General features: G+C 45.6%; 1 long non-coding RNA gene across 1 annotated transcript; it reads right to left on the bottom strand.

The window, feature by feature from the left end:
- Nucleotides 1-4207: 4207 nt before the first annotated feature.
- On the bottom strand, nt 4208-7547 carry LOC103782902 (uncharacterized). The gene is made up of 3 exons (XR_608410.4): nt 7376-7547; nt 4645-4698; nt 4208-4416 (listed from the first exon to the last, which is right to left on the bottom strand). It is a non-coding gene; the product is annotated as an uncharacterized LOC103782902 (long non-coding RNA).
- Between the last annotated feature and the right edge of the window lie 5630 nt (nt 7548-13177).

Genomic DNA, 13177 nt, shown 5'->3' with positions numbered 1-13177 from the left:
TTTAGTGATTTACAAAGTTTCTTTTCCAGGTGATTTTCCCAAACTGGCTTTTCACCTGTATGAGTTCTCACATGTTGTTTATCCACGTGCATGAGTTTTTACATGCCAAGTAATTAATGAACTCTTATACATTCTGATGAATGTAATAAATTGATAATGTTTTCTCCAGTGTGAATTATTTGCTCTCTAAATGAGGTCTTTATAGCTAAAGGCTCTGTGACATAATCATGAGGTTTCTCTTCAATGTGCATTCTCTGTGGTTAATGAGGTATCTAAAGAATTTAATACATTGACTATATTAATGAGATTTAGGAGTATTAGGAGTTTTTACATAAGTAAAAGAGAAGTTATTTTGAAAAGTATTTCCACACTAATTACAGTTTATACTGTATTCTCTCCAGTATGAATTCTCCAATACTAATGAAGGATGATTTATAGTTAAAGAACTGCCCACATTGCTAGCATTCAAAGGACTTCTTACTATTGTTGTACAGAAACTGAGCTACAGGTACAAGGTTTCTCACATTTACTACATTCACGGGGTTTGTAGTGGGTTGAATAGTGTCCACCTCCCCCTCAAAATTCACATCCACCCAGAATCTTGGAATGTAACCTTATTTGGAATGGGGTCTTTGCAGATGTAATTATTGAAGATAAAGTCATACTGAAATTAGGATATGCCCTAAATATGATGACTGGTTTCCTTACAAGAAGAGTAGAAGAGACAGAGACACACACAGAGAAGAAAGCCATGTGAGGATGGAGACTGGAGTGATATAGCTACACATCAAGCAATGCCAAAAATTACTGGCAACCAGCAGAATCTAGGAGAAGGGCATAGAACAGTTTCTTCTTGAGAGCCTCCAGAAGGAACAAACTTCCCAAATCCCTTTATTTCTGACTTCTGGCCTCTTAAGCTGTGAGAGAATAAACTTCTGTTGTTTTAAGCCACCCAATTTGTGCTTATCTGTTTTGGCAGCTATAGGAATCTAATTTCCCCTCCTGTGTGATTCTTCTGATATACAATAAAGTATTATCCACTGAAGAAAGCTTTGCCATATTTGTTATATTGATTAGGATTATCATTTCTACAAATTTTGGGTGGCTAAAGAATTTTAACCCCTGGTACTGTGGCTTTTTACTTTAATTAAAATCATAGAAATTCTCTCCAGTATGACTTCTCTATGCACAATGAAGTGGAATTTTCTAGTGAAGGCCTTCCTACATTTATTACACTTATAGGAACCTCTACACTATGAACCTCTTGATGTCTTATGAAGTTTGTTATAACTGAAAGTTGTCCCACATTATTATATTAAAAAAAGTTTTACACATGCATAGGTTGAACTAATAATTTCCCACATTTTAATGTTTATAATATTTCTTGCTAGCACAGTTTCTCTCAACTGTATCAAAATTACACTTCAAATGCCCTCAAATAACTATGAGATGCTGCTTTCCTTGGAGGAATTAGCTTTGAGCTCAGATAAAAACTGGCTTCCAATTTTACTATATTCATTTCCTTTCTCCACAGTCAATTCTTTATTGAAGATGAATGTACCTAGCTTCAAGTCTCCCTCCCCTCCTTTTGAAATAAATTTTACAAAGAGCTTTTCCTTGTGAATATTCTTTCAATCAACTTAGGAATACCCTTGTTCAGAATTGTCCTATTGTATGTTTCATGTCTCACCTTCTAGAACTATTGAGAGCTCAATTGCAAATGACCTCTTCCCTAGGTGAAAAAGTACTCATTGTAAGACAACTGGTGCAGAAATAAACGATTCAGGGAAGATAACATTTGAGTAATTTAAAATATGATCTTGCATTATGCAGAAAGCCAATAAAATAATCAGAAGGAAGATGAAAAGATGAAAGAGAAAGTATATAGAACAGAGAGTAAGCACAAAGAGGACTGGACAGGAAACGGAGTTACTAGAAATAGCAGCTAGAGTGATGTCAGAAGGGAATGGCAGAATAAGGACCTCCAAAACTCCCCTACTCCATAAAAGCAATGGAAACACAGGCAATAATTATTGAAATCAAGTCTTTCAGAACTCTAGAAATTAACCAAAATCTTATAATAATCCAGAGAGCATTTATTCAAGAAAATGGCTGAATATTGGTAAGGACAGCATTTCTTTTGGCATATAAATTGCTCTATTCTTACTCACTTTATCCCAACTGCACAGCACCTTTGAAAATCAAAAATCAGTAATCACAGTTAAAATCTGCAACCTAGCAGCTACTGGAGAGGAAGAACAGGTTGAAACACATCCAACACCCCAATCCTAGAGAACTGTCCTTATTTAATCTGTCTGGAGCTTCCTAAGAAAGCGCCACTCAAAAGTCTTCTCTTTATTTTACCTCACTCAGATTTCCTGCAGTGTGAAAGGCCTTTTCTCCACAGGCATTCATCAAAAATCATCAATGGCAAGTGTTTAATACTGCAGCTGCCTGAGGAAGTGATAAGAGTGGATCAAATAACAAACTAACCAAAAAAGCTTTTAAAAAGTAAAATCCAGGGAACAAAGTGTCCATGGGGGGCTTTAAGCATGCATAGGAATAGCATGCATACTCAGGACTATAAGTATGCTAGGAAAGACATGACAAGGCCCTAGGTTCTCACCTGAGGCTGTCCAGGAAGCTCTGCACGAGCCAGAAGTAAAATCTAAGACAGGGTCATGAACTGCGTCTCCAAGTGTTGAGAGCATGCCTAGACACACACACACACACACACACACACACACACACACACAGTGCCCCTCAGCAGTCCAAGAGTCTTAGTTCTATACTTTAAAAAAATATATCTCCAATTCACAGCTGATTTGCATGGTAGCAAAGAGTTCAGTGGCCACAAATGAGAACAATATACAGACTTTCCTGAATGAGCCTGATCCCATATCTCAGAGCCCACCAGTGTTAATACCCTGGGTGGGTATCCTTTCATCTCATTCTCTTTAGTCATAAAAAGTATCTATCTATGGTTGTTGCCTCCATTTCCTCAACTCCTATTTTCCCAGAACACATTCAACTGGCTTCTGTTTCCTGCATCTGAAGGAAAGGACACTGGTTCCACTGAGAGCCTCAAGTAACATTCATGGTGCCAAATCTAATGGTTCCCTCTTAGTCACTCTCCTGCTCACTTTCTTAGTGGTCTTCAATGCAAGGTGGCCCCACCTTTCTTCTTGAAATCATCTCTTCTCAGATATCCATGTCATTACATTTACCTCGTTTTCCATCTACCTAACTGGATGTTCTTTTCTGTCTCTGTCATAGACTTCTCCTCTGCTCCATCTCTAGATATTGATGTGCCCCAGGACTCACAGAAAGGCTCTCCATGCTTCTCTATCTACACCCTGTTCCTGGCATTCAATATTGTCCACATGCCTATGCCTCCCAAATGTAGATCTACTTCCCTGTCTTCTCCTGTGGCTTGCAGACCTCTCCACATGAATATCTAATAGGCAATTCAAACTTAACAATGGAAAAATAGAACTCCTCCCACCAAAACAAAACAAAACAAAACAAAAAAAACACCAATAATACTTTTCCTGCTCCAAGTCTCTTTTCCTCTCTGTCAAGAATCCAGTGTTATAAACCCCCATGTTGCACATGCCAAAACTCAGGAATCAGATTTGGTTTCTTTTATCCCTTATCCCCCATGTATATCCATCAGTAAGCCCTGCCTACTCTACAGCCAAAATAATGTATATCCAAAATTCAACCACTTTTATTCTACTGCCTACTCATGCCATCATGTAATACAATATATAACCTATTGATAGGCATGACTATTGTGGCAAGATCTGCTTGATGCTCACAAATCTTCCCCACATAAGAATACTACATTTCCCAGTCTCCTTTGCAGTTACTTTAAGACAGTGTGACTGAGTCCTGGCTGTTGGAATATGCAACACTCAGTATATGCTACCTCTAGCTGAGCCCCTAAAATGTCCCACTCAATCTTCCTGCCACAGGTTAGAAGCAAGGGATGAGCATTACTTTGAGCCTAGACTCTGAGACACCTTCTGGAACAGCTGCCCAGAGTCACCTCCCGACCACATCACACTGTGTGTTGAGCAAGAGATAAACTTTTTTGTGTTAAGCAACTGAGATTTGGAAGCTTTTCTGGCACTGCAGCTAGCATGTATACTAATAGACATATAAACCACATGCAGACATTGATCCACTTAGAACAGCAGATACCTCTGTGAAGGCTGGATTTCAGCCTAATCTGCAATTATTTTTATTTTTCACAAGGATAAAGAATACGTGTAGTTCAGGTGCAGATAACAAATTTAAAAGACAATTCCTGCATTCCCCTCCTCTTGCAGCTGGAACACCCTGTCTGTATACCAACTGCTCTTCCGTCACTCACTCCCAGAGTTCCTTCATCTCCACGGCTTTGGTTCACAGCTAGGGCAGGAAGGCAATTATGAGACACAGTCAGTAAATCAGTCCACAGTTACTTACCAGCACCCAACAGTCAGGCCCTGGGCATGGTGCAAGCCAGGCACCAAGAGGTGAATAAATCATGCTGTCTGGCCTTGAGCAGCTCCACAGTCTGGCAATTTCTTCCCAGAGTGACTGCTCTTCACAAGAAACTGCTGTGTTAACAAGCTCACATGCTGAAGATGGACTTACCTGAGATCCAAGGTCATCCAGTCTCTAGATTTGTTTCTTCATCTTTGTCCAAAACTAGCAGAAGAAGCAGAACAGAAAAGATAATTGCATCATGGCTAGGATAGAGGAGTGTACTCAGATGGAAGAAGAGGAGGGACATAAAAGGAGAAGTTATCAAATGAGATAGACTTGAAGACTTGCTTAAGTGGGGTCTTAACGACTGAGTGGGAGTTCACCAAGAGCACCTAGAGTAAGGGAAGGTGCATGCAAGGGCACAGAGGGGTGAAATGATCTTTTGCTTTCAAAACACTGATGGCTTCAGTTTGGTAGAAACACAGGGTGTGGGAAGGGGAGAGGCAGTCAGGGTAGGCTCCTCTGTATGAACTTGGACTTGATCCACAGGGTTGTCACAACCCTGTGCAGACTTTGCCTTAGGGTGCCTGGTCAAATGGGCAAGTGGGACTGAAATCCGGTAAGGCTCAACTCACCAAGTCATGTACCCTGTCACGGGTTTGGATCCACCAGGAGAAAGGGGTGCCATTTCCACCATGCCCAAAGATGGCTGTGTGGTCTAACAGGAGCCCTGTTTATCCTGCCCCGGCATCACAGCTTTCAAAGCCTTTTTACACACAAGATCTCACTGTGTTCTCACAACTCCATGAAGAAGGCATTGTGAGTACCATTTTATAGATGAAGAAACTGAGGCTGAGATGTGAAAAGACAAAACCTACAGAAGACATTCCTAGAGAGGTCCCTTCAGGTTCCAGTGATTCCCCTTTGGCTAGAAGATCCTGGGAAAACCAACAAAGCTCTTGGCATTTGTCCTCTAGCAATCTTTTCGTCATGGAAAAACACAGGTTTGATGTATACAACTGACTCATAGTGTACACTACATTACACGGCCACAAATACAAATTTTAAAAAGTGAGGTGAAATACTAACTACTTCTATCGTTCTAAGATTTTTCCCCACCCCAACAGATTGTCTTTGTAGGAAACTCATCTATAAAGGATGCCAGCAGAGACCAGGTCACATCTGTTTTAATTTTGGATGAAATTCCATTTCGTGGCCTCTCCTCAGATGGGGAGGTGCCTGCAATCTCACACATTTCAAATAAATTTTGCTGAGAAACCAGGGCAGGTAATATCTGATTTTTACCTAATACTAGCTTGGGGAGAAAATGGGACTTTGGGGAAAATTTCCCCAAATTTTTGGTTTACAAAAATCATTCTTGGTTTAAAAAATCAGAGCCCAACCAAGAGAAGGGAATTTCCCCTACCTTGGCCAAGTTCCCTAAAGCATCCCGGCAACAACACTGTAGGAAGAGATTGTGAGTGAATTAGGAACCTTAATGAGCTTCTGAGTAAAACGGCCTGGCTTGCTCTCTGAGGAGTAGATGATGGTACCGAAACCCTTGGGGCAGTAAGTTTCATAATATTCCCCTTCCTTTTTATATCTAGAAAATGTATTCAATACATAAATTCATTGAGAATTATACTAAAAAATATATGGGCTGTCTATAAAAAAAATGCTAAGGGGCTTTCTAAAGGTTCCAATAACCAAGCCAGTTAACAGGTAGGGGAGTACTCCGCGGCCATTAGAGAAAGCCTTCAGTACAGTTCTGGCGCCATCTCGTGTCTAACATTGAGCTCAGCACTTAGAAAATACACAGCAGAAGAATGTACTGGGAAGAGTGAGTGGCCAGGTGTTCCTGAAAATTTACAGAAGTGATGGGGAGATGCAACTGGAAAAGTAGGCTAGGGCCCGCTCCTGACGGTCTTTATCTCACAGGCGCTGGCAACTAAGCCACATGATCAGATCTGTGTTTTAGAGCAATTCAGCAGTAAGCACACAGGCACGGTGGGTGACAACGGCTCAGATACCTAAGGGCTCAGTGCTTCATGCCCATGTTCACTGCCTGAAGTCTTGTGCCAAACCACTGGATCAGCAGCTCCTACTAGAATGTATGCAGGCATTACTGGTTGATTTGTTCACGTCTATATCCCCACTGCCTAGAACAGTGCCTGGTACCTAAATGTTTTTATTTTAAAATAAAAGGACATTTTTTCCATATATGACTACATGATAACACTGTCAAAATACAGAGCCCCCACCCCATCCAGCTGCACAGCAGCCTGAGAGGAAGGCATCGCTTTCCTCATCTTACAGATATAAACAGTGGGGCTCAGTGAGGTTGCCCTGGTAAGGGCAGAGGCGCAGCCCCCCGGGTAAAATTCCTTCACAGCCAGGCTGCAGGGACCTCCAGCCTGTTGCAGGTAAACGAGCTGGACTTCGGGATCCAGACCAGGCTTCCCCGGCGTCCGCTGCGTCACGCACTGACCCTTTCTAGACCTCAAGTGACAGCATCTACACAGGAGGCGCCAGGACCGTTCCCCAAAAGCAAAGTCTTTAAAGTGACATTCCCCAGAACCCCCACCCGCTCCCAGGTGAACTGGAGCCGAGGGACTTCAACGGAAGACACCACATCCGATCCTACCCGAATATACGAAAAGCGGACCCGAGCGGGGGGCCTAAGGCTCCGCACACTCGTCTTCGGCCGCCCTCCCCGCTCTCATTTTATAAAATGCCGACGCCGAGGCCGCCAGTGAAAAAGATTCTCGTCGGTGGTTACAACTCGGGTCAGGGGAATCCAGGAGCCCTAGTTTTCCGTTGGGACGGAAACGGCGGAATCCAAAAGTGACAGTATGACAGGATTTCCAGAGCCGACAGACCAGCCCTCAGCAATCCCCACCTCTTCAAGTCGGCCCGGCCCTCTCGGCCTCCGGCTTCTCACTCGCTCGGCTCCGCCCGGCTCCGCTCGGCTCCACCCGGCTCCGCTCGGCTCCACCCTGCCCCGCTCGGCTCCACTCATTTCCGCTTGGCACCACCCGACCCGCGCCTCGTCTCTGTTCGGCTTCACTCGGCTACTTTCGGCTGCGCCCCACTCCCTCGGCTCGTCCACTTGGCCCCTTCCGCTCCGCTTGGCCCCGCCCTCTAGCTCTGCTCCGATCGGCCCGCGCGCTCGCCCTCTTTGGCAGGTGGAACAACGCGGGATGTCCTGTTCGCCCCGCCGGGCTCGGGTTGGGGGTCGTTTGTTCCATCTGGCTTAGCTCCCATTTCGGCCCACAGCGGGTTGCGTCGGGTACAGGTCGGCTCCATCGGGCCTGCTTCCCTCCCCTTCTTCGGTCACCTACGAGGTCAGCTCGTGCACCTGTCTCCCCCTCACCTACCCGACAGCTCTAGGGCAGCTCGGTTCGAAACGACCCAGGAGGGGTCTTGCAAAGTCTTCCATCATCGTGGGCACCTCTCAGGCTGAGGAACGAACTGAGCTCCGGGATATCTTGACTTGGCGACGCGTCTCGGGACCCCCACATCACACCTGGATGCCCTGGGGTAGCCCTCGCACATCTGAGTCTCCCCATCTGCAAAATGCAGCTGTTGCTAATTCTGCTCTCCCGGGCCCGGCGGGAGGATTAGGGGCCAGTGAGCACTTGTTGAGAGCCCTTTGTGTGTAAGGCGGAGTGTGGACGCAAGGGACACCCGAGTGAGCGGACAGCGAGGTCAGGACCCTGTGTATGGAGGCGCACACAGAGGATTAAACCAGCATGTTTGCAAAAACGCCTGGCCCTCTGCTTTTTCCGCTGGCTGTGTGGCGTTGAGCACGTGGTCTAGCCTCTGGAGCCGTTTCCCCTCCCTAAGATGGGCAGAGCTCCTTGGCAAGCAAGAACTGTCCGTGTGTGCCTTGCCCTCCAGCTCCAGACATCTCACAGAGGCAGCACAAGTATCTGTCTCCTGCCCCATCCTTCAGGAGGTTGGGTCGCAGGAAGGATGGCCTGTTACAATGACCCTCCACATGACTTCAATTCATTCCACAAACTTCTGAGGGCCTGGAACTCAATGTTGGGGAGACAGGGCAACACTTGGGTACTTAAGTTGCAAGCTGCAAAAACTGACTTGGCCACTTTAAATAAAAACAATTTGCTGGAAGGATACCGGGGAGGTGGTGGAATACAGGAAGCCTGAAGACAAGGTTCAATAAAGCAAGAGTTGGGCTGTGCCAGGTAGTCTTGGTGCCAAAGACCTCTGAACAGTTACCCTTGGACACTGCTGCTATGTGAATGCACGCTAACCCTTTCTGCTGTCCCCGTTAAGTCTCCAGAGAGAGGGTCTGATTGGCTGGGTGTAGGTGTCAGGAACTTCTTCACGTTGAACTAGGTCCTGAAGGATGAGTAGAAATTTGCTAAAGGGAGAAGGAAAGAACATTCCAGGTAGAAGGACCAGCATGTACAGGGCATGTACATCACTGGAAAGAAATCTCGGGGCCATCTTGGACTTGTGCTTGCCACAGTGTGCCAGGTGCTTTCCTGGTCATGTCATTCAGTGCTCAAGAGAACCCCATAAAATGGATATGAATAATTTTTTGGAAAAAAGTATTATATTGTCTTTATTAAAATGATAAGTGCTTTTATAAACCATTCAAGCTATATAGCAAAATGTTGCCAAAATGGGGAGAGGAGGGCAATCATTACAAACCCTAGTTCCCCAAACCCTAGAATTAATATTAGGCAACATCATTCCAGATGTTTGTCTAGGTATATATTTGGAAGGTGGAGTGGGAGTGGAAGAAAGGATGGGAGACGTAAGAGAGGGAGGATGGGTAACAGGAAGGAAAGAAGAGAGGCAGTGTGCAAGGAAGGAAGGAAAGGAATTTTATTAAAATGAGATTATACTGTATATGTCAATTTAAAAAATAAAATACATGAAGCATATTTCCATATGAATTTAACCAAAGGAAAGGAAATTTGAGTGAAATAAAAGCAGTTGTTAACTTTACATATTCGATTTGTTAGCAAAATGAGTATTTTTTACAAGATCACTCCAGGTTTGTGGAGAACATTAAGAGATTAGGGGCCATCTCCCCGCTAAATTACATGTTTAAATCCTAGCATTTATTTTTCCCTGTTATGAAGAATGAGAAAATTAAGTCCTTCACACTTTCTATCATGCTCACACCTAACATACCGCCGTTGGGCTATTGATTCCATTTATTTATTTATTTATTTATTTATTTATTTATTATTTTTTGGAGACAGAGTCTTGCTGTCTCCCACGCTGGAGTGCAGTGGCACAATCTCGACTCATTGCAACCTCCGCCTCCCAGGTTCAAGCGATTCTCCTGCCTTAGCCTCCCGAGTAGCTGGGATTATAGGAGCCCACCACAATGCCCAGCTAATTTTTGTATGTGTTTTCAGTAGAGATAGGATTTCACCATGTTGGTCAGGCTGGTATTGAACTCGTGACCTCAAGTGATCCGCCTGCCTCACCCTTCCAAAGTGCTGGGATTACAGGCATAAGCCACTGCCACACCCAGCAGTGCTATTGATTTTATAATGCCAAGGTCTGTAATATTCACAGACCTTGTAATATTCTGCCACCTCCCTTCCCTTGAATATTTAATCGTAGTTCTGGGTTGGTTTGTTAGCATTGCTCACCTCTAGTCATACCTTGACTTTTCCCTTTCCTAGTTTCTTTTTTTTTTTTTTTTTGAGACAGAGTCTGGGTCTGTCACCCAGGCCAGAGTGCCAGTGGCATGATCTCAGCTCACTGCAACCTCTGCCTCCTGGGTTCAAGCGATTCTCGTGCCACAGCGTCTTGAGTAACTGGGATTACAGGCATGCACCACCACACCTGGTTAATTTTTTTTTTTTTTTTGTAGAGATGGGGTTTCACCATGTTGGCCAGGCTGGTCTTGAACTCCTGGCCTCAAGTGATCTGCCCTCCTCGGCCTTCCAAAGTGCTGGATTACAGGCAAGAGCCACTGTGTCCCTTTCTGAATTTCTTATTTAGATTTATCTCTTGATTGCCATAGACCCACCTTATGGATAGGAACATTAAGGCTTGTTCAAAGTCACATTGCCCATGGCAAATCAGTGCAGAGCCAAGATTCTGACAAATATTTGCCTCTCCAGAGGGAGAGCTCAGGAGACCCATGGCAGCTGTGAGATTTTGGACTTGGGTATTGGCATCTAGGGAAGGAGGGAGTCACTCTCTCTTCTTGAACTTTCTGGGGCTGCCAGAGGAGCCTGGACAGGACTCGGGGCTAACTCTGCCTCAAGGGGTCAGATTAAGGGTTGGACAGGTTTCCTGTAGTGCCTCTAACCCAGCCCTAGAGATCTAAAGAAGGAATTAGTGATTCAGGTGACTGGTTCTAGATTTTTTTGGACACGGAGGACTAAGAACAGAAAGTAGGACAATGAGGAGGCCCAATGCATCTGTTTTTCTTCCACTAGAAACAAAAATCCCCCAACCCAGAGGCCTAAACAATAATAGATTTTTCTGTCACTTAAAAAAAAAAAGCCCAGAGGCAGGCTGCGGGGCTGCTATGGCAGCTCAACCATGCCATCGTGTTCCTTCTTGTTTTCCATTTGGCCGTCCTTCTCAAGATGGCTGCCAGAGGAAGGGGAAACTCAAGGAACTGAAAGCCCAGGGGCTTCCACCTACATCTCTTTCAACAGAACAAAGTCATGGCTGCCCCTAGCTGCAAAGGATGCTGGGAGATGTAGTTTCTAAAGTCAGTCACAAGACAGAAAAAAGTTTATCTTCAGGATAATTGAGATTTTTCACTACTTTTTAGTCTACGATAATGAAAACAGCTACACTTAGTCATTTACAGATATTCATTTGAAGTGCCATCGAGGGACCAGGCACAGAGCCAGCTGCCTCGTGTAAACTGGTGAACGAAGGGCTTGTCCTCTCCTCACCTGACTTACTTAGGGAATAGTCACTGTGTGCAAAGTACCTAGTATCTATTACTTCATTTAATGTTCATAACAGTACTAGGAAGTAATTACTATTATCCCCATCCTACACACAAGTAAACAGAAGCTCTGAGAGGCTAATAATCTATCAAGGCTCCATAATTATGTAACAGATCCAGAATTCAAATCCATGTTGGTCTAGTCCAGAGCTTCAGCCATTAACTATTCCATACTAGTGGGTTCCATCTATGGCTGTGTCTTAGAACCTCCCTGAAAGCTTTTTATATGCTCCACAGAGATTCTGATTTAAGTGGTTGGAGGTAGGGTTCAAGCATCAGTCAGTTTGTAATTATCTTATTTAATCCACACAACAACTGGAGATGGAGGTATTTATCTTTCTATTTAAAAATCAGAGAAACTAAGACCCAGAGATGCAGACTCACTTGCCTAAAGTCACACAGCAATTCCACAGTGAAACTGGGGTATATGATCAGATCTATCTTCTCCAAAAAGCCATCCTTAGCTCCAGAGAAAGGCAGCCTCCCTAAAGCTGGGGGATATACTGGCCAACCACTCTGCTCCAGCCCCAGAAGCCTCCCAGGGAATGTGTGTGCATGAGGGGCAGAGCGCCAGGTGGCAACTAAGTGATAAACAGGCCAGGACATGCCAGGATGTGTGCCGGAAGCCCAGCCCACTAAAGGCAGAGGTGTGGCTGGGCCAGGGTGGGGGCCGGACGTGGGGATGCACTTTTTCCCCAGCACAACAAGCTGTGGGCTTCCTCCCTCCCAGCTGAGCCCTGCCTGATATGGCAGGCCCAGAATGGGTCGCTAGCTAGAGACTGGAGGGCTGGCAGGAGGGCAGAGGCCCAGGGCCAGTCCCCAGAGGAAGTCACATGGCTGGGGGCACAGGCATGACCCAGGAATGGTGAGGGGAGGGAGATATTTCAGGCCCGAGAGGAAGGGCCCAGCCCATGAGATGAATCACCCAGGCCGGAGATTATCCTGAGGAAGACCTTGGGGGTGGAATGGTGATAAGTGCTCTCCTCCCGAGGTGACCAGGAGCCCACGGGCAGATGGCCAGCGGCCAGTGAGGCAAAGTGTGGCTGGGAGCGCACAGATGAGTCTGAGAGGGCCCACCAGATCCAGGTGCTTTCCAGAAGGGACTTCTCAGTGACCCTACAACATGAGGGGAAGCCCTGGAGACCAGTCACTTGCACAAGGTCACAGGGCCAGAGATGGGATTTGGAGTGGGAGTGTGCCTTTCTGTTTCCGCAGCTTGTCTCCCCAAAGCAGGGAGCTAAGACTGCCACTGCCCTCCTGCTCCAGGGGCTTCCTGGGTGGACATGGAACTTCACTGATAAGACACCAGGCTTTAGACTCCGAATGGCAAATCAGGTGTCAGAGCTTATGCTTGCTCCTGGATGCGGCACTAGACTTGTCCCAGCTTCTTATTGCAGGAATGGGAAGTAGGGAGTCCAGAGGCTCACCCAGAACAAGGGGCTTACCCAGGATTCCAGAGCAGGCTGGACAGAGGCCAGTGGACCTGAGTCCTGCCTCCCAGCCCACAGATGATGATCTTCTGGATCTCTAAGGGTGGCCATCAGCATCACCTGGGAACTTGTTAGAAATGCACATTTTGGGGTGCATTTCATTCAGTCCCAGATGGACTGAATGTGAACCTGGGCAGTGGGCATCCCTCTGAGCATTAACAAGCCCTCCTGCAGGGGATTCTGGTGCCAGCAGAACCTAAAGTACATACACACACACACACACACACACACACACACACACACACAC

The sequence above is a fragment of the Pan paniscus genome, chromosome 2, assembly GCF_029289425.2.
Source record: "Pan paniscus chromosome 2, NHGRI_mPanPan1-v2.0_pri, whole genome shotgun sequence".
Lineage (NCBI taxonomy): Eukaryota > Metazoa > Chordata > Mammalia > Primates > Hominidae > Pan > Pan paniscus.
This window is presented reverse-complemented; position numbering and strand designations above follow the sequence as displayed.